The 11,298-nt window shown below is 40.2% G+C and overlaps 1 pseudogene; it reads left to right on the top strand.

The window, feature by feature from the left end:
• The first annotated feature begins 2,146 nt into the window (after positions 1 to 2,146).
• LOC112540561 (tetraspanin-7 pseudogene) lies at positions 2,147 to 2,884 on the top strand (annotated as a pseudogene).
• Positions 2,885 to 11,298: the final 8,414 nt, after the last annotated feature.

Here is an 11,298-nt window from a genome sequence, read left to right as displayed (position 1 = left end):
AAAGCACGATTGTTGGTAGATTAGAAGTGTCGTTTCCCACCATTTTAAGATGGGAGATAAAAGTGTAACCCTTAAAATAAGCTTGGTAAAATTGAAAACAGTACCCAGCCCCAAATAGGAGAAGACATAGAAAATCTTAGGCTGGCAATTTGTGTGATAAAACTAAGGGAGTTTTGCATCACCGTCTACCCATTGAGGCTTCTGCCAAAAATTGTAAGCGGCGTCAAAAGATTTCTCATTCCTGCAGTTGTGAAAAGTTGCTGCTGCTTTGTATGCCAAATCTTTAGACATTCACAGTCTTAATCTGCAAAACAGAGTGATCTATAAACATGGATTTTTCAGTTATCTAAAAAAATATTTATAATCATGTTTTCCTGTATAGAAATCCTGGCAAGGATTCTCTGCTGTGTAAGCTGATTTCTGTTTTAGGATTTCTGCTAGGTACTGCCTAGATAAATTTATGTTTCTAAAAATTATTTACAAAGCAACATCTCAGAGTTGGCCCACTCCCCAGCTAAAATCTTTAATTAAAGGAGAAAAAACACATTTGAGCTAGGGAATTCTGGGAGCTGAAGTCCACATAGCTTAATGTTGCTAAAGTTGAGAAACCCTGATCTAGAAGATTCCACTACATTCTGAGACACAGTATTCCTTCCATGAAAACATCCAGAAGGAAAAAATTGGACTGGTGTTTCTTGGCTAGCATGATGAGAGAAACAAATAAAAGCAATTTTGCTTTCAGTTCAAACTCTGTAGTAAGGGTGAACTTATTAAAAATTTTTGGGAGACTCCATTCTCAAGAACTGCTGAAAAATAAATAGTTTGTATTGGTTGCTTTTGTACAGTATGTATGAAGGTGTGGTTAAAAAATGTAATGTGGCACTTCAAGACTAATCTGCCCCAGCTGCAAAATGCTGTCCTTTTATGAGTTCCAGTGAAATAAAAGAGTAAATTATCTCTCTCTTATACAGTACATAGGTACATTACAGTATGGCATAAATCTATTGGATGAAAACCTAAACTGCCTATCATCTCTTCTGGAATCTTGTATCTCTTGCCATATATGAGTAGTTGCAAAGGAGCAAGAGGACTGAACAATAACTTGGGGCTTTCTGTGTATTTCTAAACACTTTTTTTTAATTAATGCACAAACCAGTAAAGGAAATTCCTGCTAAGGGTGGTTGCATGCTTCTCATTAATCGCCATTAATGGTACATAAAAGGGTTGACTGTTTTTCAGATTGTGGCATGTCCCAGAAATGCTTATGATGTAACAAAAGAGCTGCAGACAGTAATATTTTCAGCACCTTTCAAGATGAGAAACAGAATTCACTGCTGGGGTGAGTGTTTTGCTACTGGGTAGGCTGTATTGAAAATGGTGTGGTCCTCAGTTTTAGAGGGGGGAAAAGTATGTTTTATTTAAATAAAATCTTATATTTTGGGATGAGAGAATGAAGAGAAGACACTATCATCTTGCTAAGCAAGTAAATCAGAGCTCTCACGGGAGCTTATTTTGCTGTGTGGCAGTTCAGCAAAAAGCAATCTCTGAAGTTTAAAGGCTTTCGAGCATTGGGGAACCAGAGAACCATGACAAACCAATTAGCAACTGGGATATCAAGGTGGGGTATGTAACTGGAGAAACAAAGGCAGGAGCCATTGAGTGACAGTTTGAGGGCAGGCAATTCTTGGAATGTTAGAAACAGCTTTTACTGCAAGCCCAGGGTTGAATCAGTCCGGTTAGAGATTTGACCAGAGACCGTCCAACTGCACTTGTGATGTGTTGGTGGTTCAGCTACAGCAGATGACTATACAGAGTAACAAGCTTGCATTTTGGATTCTGACTGGGTTGAGCCAGTTACAAGCTCTGCTTTTTCTACTCTGTGAGAACTGCCCTAAAAACGCCACAGCAACATTCACCAGCACAACAGTTTCCTAATTGGAACATCTTGCAGTATCATTATCAGCATTCCTCAAGAACCCCTGGTGAAGGCAACCGTCACTATCCAGCTGACAAGGTGAAGATTAAAGGTGGAACTCAGGAGCATCCATTGACAGCATTCAAGGAACACTATCTAGGATCATCCATTGGAAGCACCACATCGGCACCAGCACATCAGAAATCCATCTCTCATAATCCGAAAGGTATCATGGCTCTCCTCAAACTTTTTCTCATGGCTTTTAGCTTTGTCTTCTGGGCAGCAGGTCTAACCATGCTTACCATTGGTATCTGGGCCAAGATTTCATTAAGTACCTACTTGATGCTGTCAACCAATGAATACCTCCCCACCCCATTCATTTTGTTGGCTGCTGGCACCACTATCATCGTGTGGGGCTTTCTGGGTTGCTTTAGCGCTGCCACTGAACACCGTTGCCTACTGCGCACTTATGGGGGTGTCCAGCTGGCTGTCTTGGCTGCTGGTTTGACAGCAGGGTTGTCTAGTTTGTTTTATCGTGAGAATATTGCTGAAGGTTTCCAGAATGGGCTGCGAGAAGCCATAAATTTATACACCAAGGATGAGGAAAAAGCAGAGGCCCTGGATTCCATTCAGCGCAACCTGAATTGCTGTGGGATAGAGAGTTACCGCGATTGGTTTACCTCACCCTGGTCTGTGGAGCAACAGGCACCTAATGGCTCTGTGCCCCTGAGCTGTTGCAGGACCAGAAAAGGTTGCCTGCATGCTCCGCTCCCTTCCAACGCCAGAGGCATTTACCACAATGGATGCTTCAGCAAGGTGCATGACTTTGTCAGCTACAATATGTTCTACATTGCCTCAGCTGCACTCGGTCTGGCCCTCATGCAGGTTGTGGGTATTATCCTTTCTTGCCTCCTGGCTGCACGTATCCTGCCTCATGCAGAATCACCCGGAGGGGCCATCCCACACTGAATATGGAGTCATGAAATCCTTCCTTCCGAGGCGCTGTAGTGTTTTTCCATCAAATCCACTTTGCAGGACCAAATTCTCCAACCTTACACATTGCCTCTGCATCTCAGACTCTTCTAGACTTCTGTTGCCCCTTCTAGCAGCTCCAGATCCTTCGGTGCTTCATTCTCATCCTCATCCCCATTCTTCATCCTTCTTATCCTTGTCACCATGGCAAGGAATCTACTTAATATCTCCCCTTCTTCTCTTTTCTTATAAGATAGAACAATGCTATTTTGTCCTTCAGAATTCTTTTTTTTTTTTCAATTAGCTTCTTTTTTAACTCCTTTAGTGAACAGAATTGGCAGCCCCTCTGTAATTCAGCTGGAATTTTTTTGGCTCACATCACAGATAATTAAGCTGTAAAGCTATTCTCAGTTGGATGCCTTTTTAAAGCCACTTCCTTGTATCAACAGTGCTGAGAAGAACAAAACCTCCATTTTTTTCTTGTGTCAGCCAGTGAAACTTTTGTGATAACAGTTTGCTAGGGAAGGGAGGTGGAGAGAATTGAGAAGATGACACAGATTTATGTCCTAAATTAGTCCCAGTATCATGATATGGATGTGGGGGAGGGGGGTTATAACTTATTATAATTCAGTCATAATATATTGTGATACATTCCTTAAAAAAATAATGCCATATGCACTTCTGCTTAGAAGCATATCCTATTGCTTCAATAGAGTTTGCTCTGAAGGAAATCCATAGGATTGCAGCCTAAGTGGCAACCGTCATACACCCATGAAAAATATCTGGGGCATCGTGTTGTAGGTCTTAATGCAACAACTGCTCCTGCTTTAAATTGTAGTCTCTCTGAGAAGTGGTTTATGCACATTATTTCAAAATGTGGTTATAGGGCTTAAGATGTTTAAGATAATTCTTCTAGCCTGTCCACCTGACATCTATTACTTTATACAGCTGTTATTACTATATATTAAGTATGTCAACATCACAGAGTTCAAAACCTGGGACTTTTTTTAATTAGCAAGTGAAAATATTTCTGTTTAGCAGCATTATATCTTCAGAGTTTTTCCTTTTATTTCTTCTCAGCCTGTCCCCATTCCTTGTAAGGCATATATTCATCATCATAATTGGACCCACAGGGAATACTTCTGGTGGCCAGCTAATAAAGTTGATAATTTGGCTACCCTCATCTTGAGCACATGGTTTTCCTTCAGTTAACTCTCCGAAGTTAAGCCTGTTCATGTGATATGTCATTTGCAAATATGGGTCTTTTTCCTTCCATAGGAGTGAATAAGAACCTTTGGGCACTAAAGTTGCTGATCTTATCAGAAGGGCACAAAGTTAGCCTCTTTCCTGGCAATTTTCACAGAGAGAAAAGGTGAAATATCCTTCAGAGCAAGGCCTTGCTATCTAAGAGAGGAGAAGAGGACTTTGAATCAATGCACTTTCTGGTTTTGTTATTTATAGGGATTCCTTTGTTTGATTCAGCTTCTTTTAAACTACATATTGTCAGATCAGTCAATGAGTAATAACTTCTCAATGACTGGGATGGCTACATTTATGCCTGGCTTTTCAAGTGGCTTGATTGTCACAGACGCTCATATTGTTCTATTCAATAACCAGGAACTTAGTCTTAGCCAGTTGTCATAGGTTTGGTTTAAACCAGTGTTTTTCAAACTTGGCCACTTTCAGATGTGTGGACTGCAACTCCCAGAATTCCCCAGCCAGTATGTCCACACATCTGAAAGTGGCCAAGTTTGAAAAACACTGGTTTAAACAGTTCCAGGGTAACTGCATTAAATTTGTAACCATTAAAATGACTGCCTAATAAAATAAAGTAATTTCTTCTATGGTTGTAAACTGAAATGATCACGCTGAGGAAGGAGAGCAAAAAGGTGTAGTAGTGTCATTCAATGAAAATATAGCATGTGAGTTGTCTGTTTTTAAGTTTCTTGTGTGGTTATGAAAATTGAAGTTAGCTTACAAGTACATTTGAAGGAATTTTTGTAATATCTAAGGTATTACATTTTTATTCTTGATTAGTGTAGGGCTGGTCAGCTTGCCATGTTTTACTGCATATGTCCAGCTAAATGGTAACTAAAACTTTAGCATATGTGGCAATTTTTTTAAAGTTGCATTTTCTTTTCTATTTCTATATAATTGTGTATTTTATGTTGTAACACAAGAAATCATAGCTATGCACTTTTTAAAGAAATCAGTGATTTTTGCAAAGAAAACAAGTTCTTTATGCAGGGGAAATAAATAAATCCCTGCAAATTGCAATTCTATTGAAAAATGGCTTGCCTTTTGTGTATAATAATTAATATTATCCAGGTAGGGTGACAACATTCAGAAGTTATCTTTGACATTCATTATATATGTTCAATTAATTCTAAGATTTAAATGAGGCTCAACGCTCATCTTACTATAAGGAACAGTACATTCGTGACCCTTGCACATCCTTCCACCACTATGTACAGAATTACATATCATACCATGTTTCATAATTGTGATTGCACACAGTTGAGTATAACAAATATTGCAATGTTTTATATTAAGGCTTGTCCAAAAAATAACATTTTCTTTTTCTCTGCATTGATTTAGTGCAGTCTTCATGATATGATATGAGCCAATAAAACACCGACATCTTGAATGTGACCATTTTACCAAAATTGGGTTCTCTGAGTAAACAGTGGTATTATGTTGAAATTGTGAGCAGAGTTGTCTCATAGTTGTGGAAAACAGCATAATTCTCATTCACGTAGCTGCTTTGCCATGCTCCGTTTCCATCCTGGAGCTGGCAGGGAAACATTCCACCCTAAATCTTGTCAAGAGCCAGTTTGGTGTAGTGGTTAAGGCACCAGGTTAGAAACTGGGAGACTGTGAGTTCCAGTCCTGCCTTAGGCACGAAACCAGCTGAATTGCTCTCTCAGTCCTAGGAAGGAGGCAATGGCAAACCACTTCTGAGAAGTGTTGCCAAGAAGACTGCATGGACTTATCCAGGCCATCACCAGGAGTCAAGACTGACTTGAAGGCACAAATAAATATATTGCTACTCCCCATCCCCCTATCAACCCCTACCATGCATTCAGAATGAGTATGTGCTATGCACCTGCCCCCACAGCTTTGATGTGCAACATTTCAAAGGCTGTGATTGGTCGTTCCCTTGGCAGAAATTCCAGCCCCCCCAACATTATCTACCACATGAAAACCCTTGTCCAACCCTCAGGTTACTCCTGTATTCCCAGATTTTTTTTTCTTTTTTCTTTCTTGTATTGTCAACTGATTTGTTTAATACCGTATAGCTATGGGTCAACTAAGTGGTAGCAAAGAGTTCAGATTTTTGCATCTTGGATGCCTTCTGAATGCTACTTTGGTGGGTTTATCATATGAAGAGGCAAACAAACCGCATGCATAATAACACAAAGAACCTTTTTTTCCCCCAGTCACACTTTCCTTGGGGTTTGTGAAACTGGGAACAGTATAGCCAATGTCAGATGTGTGCATGCTCTGCTCCTTGACCAGACCACTGCTGAATCAAGCCATTTACAAAAGAAAAAGAAAGGGGCTCTGGGCAACAGTCCCCATCTGAGCTGAAAGAGGACTGGGGTGGATGAAAAGGTCATGGGCTGGAGTGAAAGGGTTGGTTCCCCAGGGAACTGGCAGAACCAGTTGGAGCAACAGGATTGTCAGCATGCAGTGTGTCATCACTGGCTGCCTTCCCAATGGGCATCAACACATCCTACATTGTCCACACATAGTGCCTTTAGATGAAATATTAGGGAAAACAGCACTTCAAGGGCAGAGCACCTTAAGTTGTCCTCAGGCTGCCTCAGCTGTGGAAGGACACTGAGATACAGGTGGATGGATGAGTATATGCGCTCAGGAAAAGTTTAACAGGCTGTACAGGTAGTCCTCGCTTAATAACCATTCGTTTAGTGACTGTTCAAAATTACAACAGTGCTAAAAAAAATGACTAACAACTGGTGCTCAAAGTTACAACCGTCCCAGCACTCCTGCGGTCATGTGATCGCAATCTGGGCACTTGGCATCAGCTTGCACTTAAGACGGTTGCAGCGTCCCAGGGTCACATGATTGCTATTTGCGACGTTCCCAGGAGGCTTCTGACAAGCAAAGTCAATGGGGGAAGCTGGAGTCACTTAATGACCAAGTGATTTGTTTAACAACCAGTGCAAAAAAGGTCATGAAATTGGGTACAATTCACTTAACAACCGCTCCACTTAACAGCCAATTTTCTAGTCCCTATTGTGGTCATTAAGCAAGGACTACCAGTAATGTGTGCTGGAGCAAGGAGGACAGGTGAATTTGCTCCAAATAAATGACAGTGTAAAAACCCATTTTAATTGTTCCATAATTAGTTTCATTAGTTGCAAAACTAAGGTTAGATTGGCTTCTTCTTCCCCATCATATAAAATAATACATGCAATATTATGCTGTTCAGAATTTTTCTTCTCCTGCACCATTCCATTCACAGCCTTGCCATGCACAGTATTTCTGGAGAAAGAGGATGACTCTATTGACAGTCAACACTGAAGTCAAATGATGAGTGGAACTGGGTGCAATTGGTATTAAATACAAAACTATGCAGGGATCACTCATATTCTCCAACTTATATATATCCAAGTGGTATGCATGCACTTACCAAAAGCAATTCATTTACCCAATGAATTCAATGCATCTGCTAAGTACACATTGTGGGTTTGCTGTGTTGCAGAACTCTGGATGTTGTAGAGCAGGACTCCATGTTTCTTGGCAACCCTTTACTGTGTTTCTATTCAGCTAAAAACAAAGAAGCTTCCTGTGATTGGTGCAGGCATTTAGGCATTGTGTCTGCCATTGGAGAATATGGCTGGGTTCCCATATGACGCTAAGCCATAGTATGCTTTAATGATGGTGTTGTTGAACAAGCCAGAAAATATGCTGCTAGACCACAGCATGCAAAGCCAAAACTAAATATACCATGCTGTGGGTTACTATGATGTCTGAACCCAGTCACATTCCCTTCACCATGAAACAAATAGTACCATCTGGTGAGAAGTGAGGGGCAGCAATCAAATCTTGTAGCAGCAGAAAAAGGCAAATGGAATGGAAGAAAAAGTAGCCTAATCCATTTATTTCCTTTCCAAACCATTCCTAGATTTTTAATATTCTGATATTAAAATCCAGATTAGAATTCTCCATTCTGATGCAGTTTGAATGAAAGATGGACAAGTACTAGTGAATTTTCTTGAAAGGCCAATCTTTCTCAGAAATGTCTAATCAAATTACAGGTAGCATTCAACTTGCGACCACAACAGAGACCCGAAAATTTGTTGTTAAGAGGTGTGGTCATTAAGTGAGGCATACAACATTTTTTACAGTGGTCATTAAGTGAATCACGTGGTTCCCCACTGATTTTGCTTGTCAGAAGCTGGCTGGGAAGGTCGCAAATGGTGATCACATGACCCCCAGATGCTGCAACCATTGTAAATACATGCCAGTTGCCAAGCACCCAAATTTTGATCATGTGACTGCAGGGATGCTGTGATGGTCATAAGTGTGAAGATGGTCATAAGTGACATAAGTCACTTTTTTCAGCACCATCGTAACTTCAAACAGTCGCTAAATGAATAGTTGTAAGTCGAGGACTACCTGTATCACTTTTGCCTTTCTGTTTCTAGAATATGTGCTAATGCTGTTTCAGACTTGGCTTCAGAAGATATGGAGTTCAAAACTTGTTAATCAAACTACTGAAATGCATCACTGCTGAAACTCACTACATCAAGCCTTTCTGTGAGAATATTGATGGGATCATAATTCTGCCCCCACCCTACCCCCAGTGTGCTTGCATGTTATTAGCTCTTGCTGCTTTCTGTTCTCCCATTTGTAGGGAACTATACTTCTATTTATGTATAACTGATACTTGAATTTTACAGTTTCTTCCAATAGCAATATTCATTCTGATCGTTGCATGGCTCATTTCTGAGCACAAAAGCCAGATCAAGTTATCCTACAAAAACAATGCAAATTTTTTTTAAAAAAAAAATAAAAGCAGCACTCACTTAAAATAAAAATGTGGCATTCAGCAACTCAAATCCACCCCCAGTAGCTGAAAAAATAATGATAAATTTGCAATCATGGAGGATCAAACCCAGGCATTACATAGACAACAGGGGAAAAAACTTCCTTAAATTCTTGTTTGCCATTCCCACTGACTAAACTCTCTCTACAATAATCTTACTTTAGAACTATTATTGATTTACAGATTAAGCTTAGCTTTGTAATTTTTACCCTTTGTCTATTGATACTTTAGAACAGAGTTCCTCAACCTTGGCAACTTTAAGACGGATGGACTTCAACTCCCAGAATTCCCCAGCCAGCCTTGCTGGCTGGGGAATTCTGGGAATTGAAGTCCACCCATCTTAAAATTGCCAAGGTTGAGGAACCCCACTTTAGAATATCAATATCAGTTCCTATTGCATTTGCACCCTGCTTTTGGGCATCTAGTGGGCTGTTAATCCAATATGGCTTTTCTTGTAGTCTTATGTGGTCCAAAGCTTCGTTTTGGTTAGAAGCCCCTCCTTCTCAGCGGGGATATCTGCAGTGCTGTGGGGGGCAAAAAAGTCAGGGCAGCAGTCCAACTTCACAACTGAAGCCTTGTCTTCTTTCTGTTTGTGTTGCATGTGCAATGCATGCAAAAATGGGGTGGGGCTTCTCATTCATGGTTGTGGTTACCACGTTGACCCCTGACCACAAGGTGCCAATGGGGAATTTCATCCCCATAAGAACATTAACTTCAGAGGATGGATTTTCTTCAGAAAAGTAGAGAAAAATGTTTACAATCTCCTCTTTTTGTTTGCAGTGATCCTGTTTATAACGTTTCCCAATACTAGAAAGCAGAATTAAATGCACTGCTTCATAGGATTAAAATATGGAGGTAGACTTGTCTTTTTCTAAAGCCCAAGATGGCCATGAGTAAAATAAGGAAAATGAGAAGGGGTTTTCCTTCTTAAAGCTAGAGTTGCACTGAAGTAATAACATTAACAGAGAAAAATATGGGAATATAACATTTTTATAGCATTCCCTACAGTGCAACCAGTGCATATGTTTTAAAGAGAGATCAAGACTGTTTTAGTTATTTCTGTTGCTCAGCCATTCTGGTGCTTCAACCATTTCCCCACTAGTGATCATCTAGCATTCTGAAGTGACATAAACTCTGTCCTCAATACATTTGGGTTGTCATAACAATGAATGCATGACTCTAGTCACCAGTGGGAACCATTAATAAGTGAGGAAACAGTCCCCTTTGAATGTCACTAACTCACTGCAAATTTCCAGCCACTTTGCTTTTCTTCCTGACAGCATCAAGATCCTTCTGAATTACTAGCTCTCTAAACAGAAATGAATTCCCAGTGAAATAAGCAGATGCAACTGTAAACATCAGGGAGCTTCAGTAGCACCCGCATTAGTTCTTTTGTTCCAGCGAAGATGCCTTTTTTCTGCCTCTGACCTTTTTCAGGTGATCTAATCAAACTGTCATTTTCTCTGGTGTCACGGAGCACCATAGCTCATAGCCCTGAACACATATTTTTTTTAGAGTCTATAAATGTCCATGGATGACTGTATATTTCAGAAGGTAAAGATATGTGGAACAGCATGTTTCATTATGATCTGGGACAATGAATGACATGTTTGTTTTAAAGTTCATGTTCATCCTGTTGTTAAGCCAATAGTTATTTCTTGTTTATATAGATACTTTATATACTTTACCTATGCTGCCTATTCCCGAAGGCTCTGGGGGACTAATAATCAAAAACATCATGGAGCAACCCCCACCCGCCAAATAATAAATCCACCCATATAATAAACTAAATACATCATAATTATGCAAAAAGCAGAAATGTACAGAAACAGGCATCCACCTGATTCAAATCTACAATTACACCTCAGTATGATTGATCAGTAGAGCATCTGAGGATCCAGACAACTTATTAATTTATTTAGTCACTATGCTTGCATGATGCTCATTCCCAGAGGAATTGCAGGCACAATAAATGGTTTAACACCTCTGCCGAAGCCCCAAATATATACGAAATCGAAATCCATATAAATAAGCTGTGTGCACTGCAGGTCCCACCTTCATATTATAAAACACCCTCCTTCCTTCTGTACCAGCTGGGAGAGAAAAGTTTTGATAAGTTTCCTGAAGCACAGGAGCAATAAAACAGGCCAAAGCTGTACTGGGAGAGAGTTCCAGAGGTTGGGCACTGATGGAAAAAGCCCACTTCCAAAGCTCCATCAGATGACAGTCCCACAGGGACAGGACCTGGAGATAGATGACCCTATGAGGTCTTGTTGGATGGACAGATGACCACTGGAGGATACATTGTCTATATTGTGAGATTTGCCCCGTTCGA

Source organism: Python bivittatus, unplaced genomic scaffold, assembly GCF_059951505.1.
Source record: "Python bivittatus isolate LINGU-HERP-01145 unplaced genomic scaffold, Pbiv_v1 ctg000330_np1212, whole genome shotgun sequence".
Lineage (NCBI taxonomy): Eukaryota > Metazoa > Chordata > Lepidosauria > Squamata > Pythonidae > Python > Python bivittatus.
This window is presented reverse-complemented; position numbering and strand designations above follow the sequence as displayed.